At 40.4% G+C, this 12,516-nt stretch overlaps 1 protein-coding gene across 3 annotated transcripts in view; it reads right to left on the bottom strand.

Annotated features, from left to right (window-relative positions):
- gnb1a (guanine nucleotide binding protein (G protein), beta polypeptide 1a) overlaps window positions 1-12,516 on the bottom strand; it is a 50,137-nt gene that overhangs the window by 21,290 nt on the left and 16,331 nt on the right. The window contains exon 1 of one of the 3 annotated variants that reach the window (XM_088937868.1): window positions 245-331. The exons of 1 other annotated variant lie outside the window; for it this stretch is intronic. The gene's annotated coding sequence lies outside the window, so the exon portion shown is untranslated. Of the gene's footprint in view, window positions 1-244; window positions 332-12,516 lie in introns of those variants that run through there. One more of the 3 variants, XM_088937870.1, reaches the window with a different exon arrangement.

Below are 12,516 nucleotides of genomic sequence, written 5' to 3'. Positions count from 1 at the left end.
AGCCCAGTACCAGTCTTTGAAATTTGTTCTTCATTTCATGTAAATTTAAATCCTTTGTCCACATTCCAGAAATGTTCTAGGGCGTTCCTAACACTTTCCCTTTCAGAAAGCTGACAAGAAGTCCATCAATAATTGCTATACTATTGTTTTAGGTTCTGCACAGATGATAGTCATCATGAAATTGCATAAAGCACAACGTTGAAAAGGAGCTCATCCTTAGCTGTAGCTTGCACAGAGCCCTTACCTTACTTTCAATTTGGTCCTGTGCCTTCCTTGACTGAAATCCTTTTGAATTAACAACTTCACTAGCACAACACCTAACCACCTTTTTCGCTGAACTCTGCCAACTGATTGGCCAACACCGGTAACTGGGTCTATCTAGGCAGTGATCCCAAATCCCATAATCTTGTCGACAGAAATATGTCATAGTAATGTAGTTAATTCGCCTTCTCCCTCTCTGCATGCTTACTCCTAACTGAAGGGTGCCGTGCTGTCAGGACCACTTAGCGTTCTCCTTGCAACCTGGATGACCTGGACACTGCCTTAAGCACAACTCTGGTCTCGTGTACAGAGGCAATTAAAACAAAGCCACCCAGAATTTAAGCGGTGGGGGCAAGGGGCATCGATTAACAGTTCCAGCAAAACCAACAAACAATATCCTTTAAAAAAAAAAAACAATGTTAAACTACAGAAGAGAATTTTAGGAGACTGAAAATGTCCCTGTTCAAGATTTTTAGATTTGTTTTCCTTCTGCACGCTCACCCACAGCACCAAACCACATTCATAGCAATTCAGACTACTTATGTACAACCTACTTTATAGTCAGTCTATTTTTAGATAGGCAGCTCATGGCACACAGGCAATAGAAGGGAAGCAGACTTCAGATTTTCCAGTAACTCCCTATCATATCTGCCATCTTAGGTACAATACTATGAGAAGTGGAAAAGGAAGTGAAATTCAATTCTACTGAAACCATCAATGGAGACCACACCAGATCATTTTTAATTTTTTTTGTTTTCTGGCTTCTGGCATTGACAGCAACGGATTGCTTTCATTCCAGAAAAAGACTCGTTTTGAGGGACCCTCCCTTGCTAGATAAAGGAACTGCCAATTCATCTCCTGACCACATCCCCCCTCTCAAACTACAAACATACGAAATATAGGGTGGCTAGGAAGTATTGAAATAACCTTTAAAAAAATTTCTGCAGCTGTAAATCCATTTCACCTGAAAATCACAGGGTGCCAATTGGGTCCTAGTGTCACTGCATGTCAGTAGTTTCTACTAGACAATTTCCTGCCTAGAAGTTAATATAAGTGTTTTATTGTATACAATGCTCAACCATAACATAAAACACAATTAAATCCAAAGTTCTGTACCACTTGCTGTTTGAAGTCTTCCCAATGTCCACTCACATGCCCATGATGCCAGTACATACCACTATTTTCAAGTAAAATGGCTGCTGTTACACAGACATTCCCTGAGCAGTGAGTGTACATCTATACAACCACACCCTGCTCAATATTATTTGTACTTTCAAGCACAGCACTTCCTGGGCACATTACGATATAACAGTTACAAAAAAACGTAAAACATCCAGTTCAAACACAAGCTTAGGAAAACATTTCAATATATGATTTAAAAAGATGCTTTCAAGCTAGCCTTTCTGACAAACTGGAATGGAGATCCAGCACAAAAGTGTAACAGATAAATTCTCAGGTTGAGCAATGTCTAGGAATTCAGCACTACTACATTTCAAGAGTACATCTGTTCAGTATTATAAAGGCAAAAAAGTGCATTATAAACAGAACAGAACATTTTACTATCAGTTCAATATTTGGCAATCAATAGTCTATATCCTTCCATTTGTCTTCAGCTTTTGGGAAGGGCTGAGTAGTTTTATTTCACTATCAATGCTGTTTAAGTAAAATATCCAAAATTACATTTTTTGGGAAAATGTTAAAAGGTTGCTTGAGATTAATGCGACTCCTGTTCTAACTGAAAGCTGTCTAAACCATGCTCACTGATAGTGAACTGCCTTTACTGGAAGTTAAAAATGAGGAACACATTGTTTTGCATACTGACATTGCAAAGAAGAATGGAACATGAAACATTCAAAGGAGAAATCACTTCTGGTGAAAACAGTTAATACATTTCCTCCAGCTATTTCTACATTTACTGGCAAACAGAACCCCATCTCCCCCCAGAACCACCCCCTTCTAAATGGTAGAAATTGCATTTTCTAAACTACTTGGAATTAATCTGAGTAACTCATTCATAAGGTTCTCCTTTATGACAACTTTACAGGGAATCAATTTGATCAAAATGTTTCAATCTGTTGTGTAGCCTACATCCATTAATACACTAATCAGATGGAGAAATTAGCAAAATATGCAAAGCATGCCAATGGCCTGCAGAACCACGAACATCCTGGAATCCATTCCCACGATTTTCTCAAATAGTTTAATATTAGAAACCTGCACAAATTTTTCAGGGGGGACCAGCACCCAGGGAGGTAAGCATTGCAGTGCTCTGTGCTGGGAATACAGACACTCTCATCACACAATAAAGAAGTGCAAGGTGTACCTCAACACAGCAACAGGACATTGAGATATTAACAAGAACCAAAGAAGATTGGAGATCTGGCTAGGTCACAGGACAGACAGAGATTACACTAATGAGACTGAACTAGTAAAGGACATTCAGGAGGAGAGCTGCTAATTAACTCCCACTGAAGAGGGGAAAAGGGTTTGGTAACCTTTGAAGAAATTACTCTGCAAAAACTGTATAACAAACTGAATCCAAGCCACATCTCCCCAAGTTACCTCAATATTGACTGCCACTAAGTCAGTCCCTACAGTTATAATGGTTACGGTTATACCAGCACAACTATTTCTCCGATTATCACCAGAATTAACTGGAAAGGGGATTCCTTGCCTTCCATGTCAATAGAAAGAAGGAACATTCAAAAGAGAAATGTACTTTGCAAAACGGGACTTCTAAATGTTAAGTCTACAACATTTTTCGAGTCCTATACTAATACCACACTACCCTTTCTGTTCAGGCTGGGCCTTCCAGATTGTTTTAACATCCCATATGAGAAGTACAGCACTTTCTCTATCCTATAGATTAAACATCCTTAATTTCTGTCAACGTGCATGAAAGGACACTGTTTATTGCAAGAAAAAAAACTAAAATAAAACTGCATCTGCTACAAAAAAGGTGGGTGGGTGGGTGGGTGGCTAGCTGGGGGAGACAGTGACCAATGTTTGAAATGCTGCTTTCTCCCATACTGAGACATTTATTAATCATGAAGCCCCGATTCTGGAGAGAACTTAATAATTAAAGGCCCCCTTCCTCACTTCCAGCTGCCCGTCATACGCAGTGGATTGCTGCTGTATTTTAACTCATTCATGTCCATGAAGCTTACCGCCGTCACCAAAGCACTCTTTAGTCTGAGGTCGCAGTCCAGAAAATTATTTGGTTATAATTGCAATGACATTCAGAACATTTCTTAATACCTAATTCACTTTCCCATAAATCAAGGCTACAATTAATATTTCGGTTAAATTCTGAAGCATGGAAAAACTCCCCTTTGATCACATTGACAAAGAAATGGATCACCCAGGTCAAAGAGGAAAAGCAGAATTTTTCTTCAATTTTATTATCATGCTGTGATAATGAAATCATGTGTTTTAAATGTTCAGGCAGGTCTGCTAAGAATTTCAGATAAATACCTGAAATAAATATATGTTAATCAGTATTAACACAATTTAATGTAAAAATAGTTTCAATAAAAGTGATGAAACTAATTATAAGTTGCAAAATTCTTCAATTAAAATATGGGAATATACAAACCCCAAAAAACTGAAGAAAAAATGACCTAATTACTTAAATTACTAAACAAGTAATTGGCTGATTGGCTACTGTGCACACCTAATGCAGATAGCTTGTATTTTCACATTTGCGAAAACAGCTATGTGTCACAGCAGAACGTGGAGACATTATGACCAAAAGTACCTAAGATAAAAACTAAAAATGCTTATGATGACAGCTACAGACAGAATGAGAAACATACTTCAGGTCTGTTCCTTTAGTCTAATTAGGCTTGATCACAGAGAACGTTTTTTTTCTGTTCGGTTTTCACCAAAACAAAGAAACAGCAGTGCTATTCAGAAGGCAGTAGTTTCTCAATATTTTTAAAACACTGTGCCCCACATCTCAGGAGCCCTTGCACTGTTCCACTGAAACTGGACGTGCAGAATGAAGGAAATCCTTCAGAATATTCAAAATGATGGTGGCAGATAACTTTTTCTGAGGTGCGATCGACTTTACCCATTAATGCCTATACTGAGACAAAAGATCTGAGAGCAGAGATACAAAAGCATGCTTAGCACAAGATGTGGGTGCCTTAAAAGAAAAGCATGCTTAAACACACTTCCACTAAGATGTATATCCAACTGTCTCTCCCACTGCCATTTCCAGAAATAAAGAGCTCCAGGTTTAATGTTTTCAACGGCAACTCCTACATGAACATTTCTAATGCAATGTAGCACCTAGAAGAGATTTGTTTTGAAGCCAGCTGCTCTCCTTTCACACAGTGCCGTATTTCTATTCCTATCCCTCCCTCTATATATACGTACCAAGCCACAAGTACTACAAACAGGAAACTGTGGCATAAGACCTGGGTGGGGCCTGCTGCAGCACTTCACATGTTAAGTACAGGCACCTTACAGTAAATACAATCTGCTCCTATTCTCCCTGCTGCAATGGCCTGGCCTTCGGTTTCAACATTCCACATAAACATGAGGACATTCTACACAGTCACCATCGGCCCAGTCCGCTTCAGTTAAGTGTTCAGCTTAACTGCTCCCCCTTTCCCCTCTCAAAAGTACTCCCTGTGTTTATCTCATACCATGACAAGGTCACAGGGACACACCCAGAACAAAGAAAAACATGTCATATCCACCGATTTCAAGACCAGCGTCTACCATCCACAGCAGAGTTTTAAGCAGAATCGTTTAAAAAAAAATGATCATCATGTGTTTGCAGTTTTGTCATGATCTAGGCTCATGCGTGCTTTCTAGATATGCTCATGGGCGTTTTAATGTAGATGAAGCAGATTGTAAAATGTTGACACGTTCAGTAACAAAATTAAACGGTACATGAGAGACCTGCCATAAAAGTAAGAAGATATCTTGACAGAGCCAGTTAACTGCAGCCAGGATTACAGGTGTCCATTCTATTTAATGCTCTCTCAGTAAAAGCCTTCTCAGTTCTACTGGATAACTCGCATCGCTCTGGACATAAGCCTACATTTGCATAATAATGCTGAGGCTGGTGCCACCAGTTTGTACTGTGGGCGCACTGTGAAAATACAGTAAAGCAAAGAAGCAATGGTCTACTGTGCTACAGTGTAAGAGGTCTTTCTTGGGACTAAATGTACCAATCCTCCATCACCCCACTCTGCTGGGCTGACGCCTGGCAGGAACTCATTTTAGATCAATAAATGAGAAAGTATTCAGGGTGAACAACCCCGCTCTGACAGGATTACATCAGCATTTGGATCATGACCAAAAACTCTGAATTTTATAATGAGCAAATAAAGTAAAGCTATTGCACGGTATTTTTAATTTGGCTTTCCTGAAATGTACCTTAACATGAAAAGCTAGGCCTAGCTTTAGCTCCTAACCTTACAATACCTCCTCTCCTGCCTCCATTCAATAACAGGAGAAAATCAAGGCATTTGTGATTACTAGAGCATGCAGGACCTAGTGACTTTTGAGTAAATCTCTAAACTGCCAACCTGATGAAGACCCACCTATCCACATTACAAAGGATTGGCCAGCATCTCAGAATCTGTTGGCACATCAGGACGGCTGTTCACAACGATTCCCCAAGGAGGCCCTCGAGCTTCTGCCTATTCACCTGAGCCACTGCCACAGCCTCAGTGGTTAAAGACAGCCTCCTTCCCACTGCACTAAATGGCGACCGCTCCTGTTGTGCGCAGAGAGCAACTCATTTCAACGCTTCCCTACAGCTCTGCTGCCGAGAGACCCACCAGGGACCTTCTTTTAACAAAAACACTCAGCACAGCACCCAAGGGGGGAGGAAGGGAATCACAAATTGCAATTAAATCGGCATACAAACACCTGCTTAACTCCATAACTCTGCTCGCACAAGACAAATACGACTTTAACATGAATGGTATATCACCTACTAGCACATTCACCCATATTATATTTTTAAAATGCCATGTTTTAAATGTTAAGGGTTTGGCTTGGTACTGGAAATAACAAATGTGTTTCTTCCACCTCTTGTGTTTTAACAAGCTTTCACGAGAAAACCGACTTGTAGTGTCCTAACATGGAATCAGCAACATTAGAAACACACATGAGGAAAAAAAATGCAGCAGAGTTTCACCGTTTGCCTTCGAAAACCTGTGCCACAGCCCAGTTAGTATGGCCCCAGCCCTCTACCGCCTTTCACTCCCTACTGTACCACACACTACAGGACAGACGCCACACATAGGCAAAATTAACAGAAAACAAGCCAAGAGACACTTTCTTTTCTTTTGCTTCTACATGCCCTGAATTCTTTGATTTATTACTTGTATTATTCAGTCATGAGTAATTTCTCAGTGAAAACATATATAGGTCAGTCAGCTGCTCACCCAGTTCAACCAGCAGTATCCTTGCCATCGTCACTTCCAGCCCACCTCAGCAGCAGGTAAGGTGAACAGCAGCAGGTAAAAATGTAAAGGCAAACAGATTTTAGAATCTACTTAAAACAATCTAAAAGCCTTTATATTTCAACCTCTACTTTTTTGTTCAACCTCCTCTCAATGCTACATATGTATGTTATATACTGTTAACAGACAAAAAAAGATTATGGTAAAAAAGTCACTTAATAGGATGTCCACCATAATAAGGTTGGTCCGCCAATACAGCCTGTTTACACCACTGCATAGAGTCTATGAGCATCCAGTATTCTGCAGAGGGGATGCAGCACCATTCTTCCAAAAGAAAGTCAATCAACTCATGACTCACAATGCAGGTGGAAAATGCTGTCTAGAGCATTGTTCCAGATTATCCCACAAAAGCTCAGCTGGGTTCACATCTGGTGACTGAGAAGGCCATGACATGAGCAACACACTGATGTTAACCCTATCAAATAAACTACAAAGGCTTTGTGGATGGGCACACAGTTTTCCTGTAAGATACCTCTCTCAGTAGGAAAGAGAAGCTGCATCATAGTGAAAATGATCACCCAGTAACACTAAGTAACCATTAGCATTGAGCCTGCCTTCCTAGGAAATGAGTGCAACCAACATGCACTGCCAGGTGAGATGAGTGCACTGATTGAGCACTGCAACCCATCTGCGTAGTTGTCTGCAGACTGTTTCTGATGAATCTGGTTGCTTGTGCCCCAGGTTGAAATTTGCAGTCAGTTGATCTGCAGCTGCTCACATGTTTTGCCTTATAATTCAAATTAATGTACAGCTACCACCGTCCTGGAACTGAGCCTCCACCCACTGGTGCCCTTTGTCGAAAGACGTCTTTCCCACAGAGCTCCCTGCTGACATCGCCTTAGAAACCTTTGTTCATAAAACATCAAGTTGAGCCATCTTGGTACAATGAAATTCCTGTCAAACACTCCCCAACCACTACCCTCTATCACTGTCACTGAGGTCTTAGCTTACAGCCATGTTAGCCATAATCATACAATAACCAGGCGGGTCTAAAATTTCTCTACATGGCCCTTACTGTGCTGTGCGAAAGCCCTTGCGTTCAATATACTCTGTGCCCCTCATTTACCCAGGTATTTCCAAATCACTACTGTAGCTCCACAAAGAAAAAAAAATTAAAATCTGTTTAATCATATGAACACATGATCCAATATAACTATATGTGGTGAACAACGATTTATGAACCACCTGGCTGGAAAAGCCGTATACATTATATTTTATAACTATGGTTACTTCACCTTCAGGCTTACTAATGTTTCATCAGCAGTGCTGCAGTTCTCCACAGTAAGCCCACCTGAGGAATACTGCTTACATCAGACAAATGTGCTTATGTTCCCAAACTACAAAACAATACCTGTTACCAGTTATGATACATTTGCTTTATTGATTACTGACAATGAATTCAAGTTTAGAATTCATACAAGCTTGTCCCTGTTGCCGACATTTGCACAGCCAATAAAATCATTAAGAGGGGTCCAACCACTTCCAAAGCACGAGCCCTGTCACCCAATCACACTGGCGTACTTAGCCCAACATGAGGCAAAAACAAAAAAGATTAAACCCTTCCTTTGAAGAATGAATATGTAACACTGCATTTTTGGAATAAAGCCAATGACTGATAAAGGAGGACACAGTAACATCAAGAGACGCTACAGTGTTCTTGCAAATATGATTTTCGTTTTCCATAAAGAAAACACAGGAGCACTCACCTCTAATAATGATTCTGCATTCAAGAAATCTGAGGCTCCTTTTAGTGCTGCAAGCCCCTCTCCAAACCAGTGTCCCACTTCCTCTTTGTATCTCTCCAATTTTCAGGCTGAATAGAAAACAGCATTTCACAGGCAGCTGTATCCCCTGGGGGGGGAGGGGGGCCTCAGACAAGGGAGAATGAATCAGCCACACCTAAGGTTTGCTAATGCACTCATGACATTTCTGCTCCTTTTTTAAAACAAATTCCCCTAAAAATCATCACATGAATAAAAGCAAGGGAGTATTGATTTTCAGTTGGGGACAGAGTCCAGATTATTTCAGCATATCATAAAACCCAACTCGTAAAGAAAGCAAGAGGCGTGCCATTGCTAACCTTGCAGAACCACATTCTCTTCCTCACAAATAATACAAAAGCCACTGTGACATTTCATTGAAATCACACATTTTCTTTTTAGTGATTCATATACACACACCCTACAAGTGAATTCCCTTGTGTTTTGAAAAGGGTAGCGTGCATGCTTCAGCCAAGTGCTCTGTCCAGAAAACAATATATATAATATTTATCAGCACTCAAGAGACCCACACCCTTCCCCTCTCTCCCTTCAAAGGGGCTTACCTACATGAGCACACAAAAAGACAAGTCTGCTGCACTTGAAGGATCAGTTGTCTGTAGGGCTCCAGTAGAAAGTATTGCGCTGGCTACAAAGCTGCTTTACGAAAACCATAATAATTTAACACATGCGAAGTAAAGGCTGTAAGGTGTTATCTTTCCACATTTCAAGATGTTGGAATAAACAAATGTTCTAATTCTTAACAGAACAGTAATGCAGCATTTTGCAATATAGAATAAAATATCCGAAACAGTCAAGATACAAAATGTTTTGAACGACAGAGGTGGCAACTAGCCCAGCTGACAAGCTCACTAGCATTATGGTACTAATGGGTTTTGCTCATGTAAAAAGTTAACTGTAGAGATGGGCTCTTTAACTTAACAGGTTCTAATCTAAATGCCCAGAATGGCTTCCCCCCTTTTTGGCAAACTTTGTGGATGTTCACATTGGCAAAGTACAGATACAGTTTTATAGTCCAGACAAGAAAGGATGCAATATAAAAAGGAATTGATGCTCATTTCATCCAGACTACTTTTTTCCACCCAAAACTAAATACCAGCTGAATGTTTTTACCTCCAGACACTCCTGGGAACCTGGATAACATTTTACAATCCTCAAAGGTACCCGATACATTTCAGCAATGGAGCACATCAGCATTAATGATCTCCGTTTTGCTCAGTGTTTTTTTAGAATATGCAGATGACTTGTATCTTTTATACTGTTTTACCATTATAAAACAACAGGTTTTAAAAATACAAATCTTGTTTGGGCCATATTCTAAAGGCTTTGCTTAACCTTAAAAGTGCAGCTAATTCCAGACGATTTGAGGGATATCAGGTGATACACTGCTGGAAATTATACATTTGCATCTAAATAAATGGCATGGTGGTGCTGTAGTTAGCGTTGCTGCCCTGCAGCGCTGGGGACCTGGGTTCGATTCCTGACCTGGGGTTCTACCTGTGTGGAGGTGGTATGTTCTCCCCATGTTTGCATGGGTTTCCGCCAGGTGCTCTGGTTTCCTCCCACAGTCTAAAGCCTTACTGGTAGCATTAACTGGCTGCTGGGAAAGTTGGTCCTGGTGCGAGTCTGTGTATGTTTGTGTCTGTGTGCCCTGTGATGGACTCCCCCACGACCCTGAACTGGATGAAGCAGCTGGAAAACGGATGGATGTTTACATGACACATGAAGCGCCAGTGTGCAGCAGCGGGTTAGGCTCTAGACCTTTAACTGGAAATCTTAATGTACCCTTGAGCAAGGTACTTTATTCATCCAGTAAAACACCCAGCTATACAAATGGGTACTAATGCCATTGCTTAGGATAAAAGCCTCAAACAAATGAATAACTCAAGGGTAAACAAAAATCTGTCATTGCGTTGTTTTGCATTTGATAAAACTAGTAAATTGGCAAGTATAAAAGAAGGAAACCCTTTACTTAACCTATATAGTTAAGACTATTACACTGCAGCACTGCAACATAACAGCAATGTGCTTTTAAGTCGAGGTGCTCAGGAACCGCAAATATTAAAAAATACCATGGGTTTAGCCAATATAAAAATATTAGGGTTTAGCTTAAGTAAACAGGCCTGCACATAGCCTTTATTACTGTCCATATGTGAAATGCTTAAGTGCCTTGAATAAGTGAAGCATGTAAAACAATCACTGAAACACTAGAACCCGCAGAGGTCACAATGAGGCTTATATGAGGAGCACCGACGATGAGAAGTTGCTGGAAGCCATTTATTAAAAGCCCTAGATGCTGGGTTCTAGCACAGAACAGCTTTGAAAACCAGATAAAACATCCAGTCACCCTCCAAGCTGTGGTCATCCAGTGACAGAGTTACTTATCCGCCCCACAACCCTTTTATAAAGGCATCTGTTGTTTATCATTCAATGCGGACATGCTCTCAATACAATCCAAAAGTTATACCTTTAACAAGTAGGGGGCAAAGACTGACATAAGTTCCTATTATGCCTATGGTTCTTCCTTAACGCCTGTCTATAACAGGAACTGTTTTATGACAGAATGGAATCTACTGTACTACAATAATCACCACAAGCACTGCAATAACAAAGCTGTTTTAGCAGGTGAGGCAAGCTTCCTCTTGAAGCTAACCCAGAAAATAGCAGACCAGGAGCACCTCCTGTATCAGAAGAGTTAAGAGCTCCACTACAACATGTAGGCCCTTATAATCAGGAAAATACTGCACCATGGATTAGCCAGACATATCCACTTAACACTGCAGGTGAAGGGTTACTCTTACTGTTTGTAAAGACTGAGCCTCAGGCAGGTTGTCGTTCTGATTATGAGCAGTAACCTGAAGCGATTTGTTCTCTAGTTCACTACTCCAACCTCCACCACATCCATACTCCAGCAATTCCTAACAAGCCACCTAAAGAACTCTGTTGATACATTAGCATGGCTCTGAGGGAATGGCTAGATAATGGAGTTTTGGCAGCTGAGGACTGACTCTCTACTTCCTGCTGGGGAGGAGGAGTGTGTATGTGTGCTGGGGTTGGGGTTAGCAGCTGGATGACAATAGCTTTTTCCTGATCCCAAAGGAAAAACTGCATTAACAAAAGCAGCTCCTGTGTCTGAGGCAGATGGAAAGAAAAAAAGAGTGGAAAAAATATAACAGTGCAGCAGTAGGCAAAACCAACTCCGAACCTTCTCAATACTCAAGTTCCTACATTTCTCAAACGATCTGACAGGGAAAGCAAGGCTTAGCAATTAGCACACATGCAGCTGCTGGTTAAAATGCATTAGACGGAGAAGAGAGGAAAAAGCTAATTATACTGTCTCTTCACAGAAAAGAACAAAAGAATTTATGCATGTCTATTGTGCTATATTGGATGCTGAAACATGGTACTGCACAAATTTGGGTAAAGTTGGTCATCTCCAAAACTTTTGTGCAACAGAACAGTCTATTGAAACTATTTTAAAAAATCGACAATACTGTCTGCAAATGAAAAGAGTAGCCAAGAAGGAATATGAATTTCAAAGAGAAATACAAAAGGTTTTATATCTGTAAAGCCATATTATAAAAACGCAAAAGCTTTATGAACAATGGCATGTATAACATATAAAATATTTCTTTATTTCTAACTGAAAAGGTAACAGCTCTTCATTAATAGCTGTAAACTCTTCCCTGAACCTTTATTCCAGATTTTTAGAATACAATGCAATGTGATGACCAGTTTCACAACTTGGAATATATAGCCACACTTAAACAGTATAAACAATTTCTGACACTAGCCACAAACAACGAATTACTGACATTCCCAAGTTATATCAATGCATAAAATTCAGCAGTTTTCCAGTATTCACCTGTAAGGCTTGTATTTTAAGTAGCAGATGAGCTGTAACAGATTACATCTGCCTGGGTTTCTGCTGACTGAACCCCCCAGGTCTATGAGGCTGAGCAGTAATGTTGTGTAGGGTGCGGTCACAC

The sequence above is a fragment of the Atractosteus spatula genome, chromosome 20 (assembly GCF_055471065.1).
Source record: "Atractosteus spatula isolate fAtrSpa1 chromosome 20, fAtrSpa1.hap1, whole genome shotgun sequence".
Classification (NCBI taxonomy): Eukaryota; Metazoa; Chordata; class Actinopteri; order Semionotiformes; family Lepisosteidae; genus Atractosteus; species Atractosteus spatula.
The sequence above is the reverse complement of the archived record's forward strand: the minus strand, read 5'-3'. Positions and strand labels throughout refer to the sequence as shown.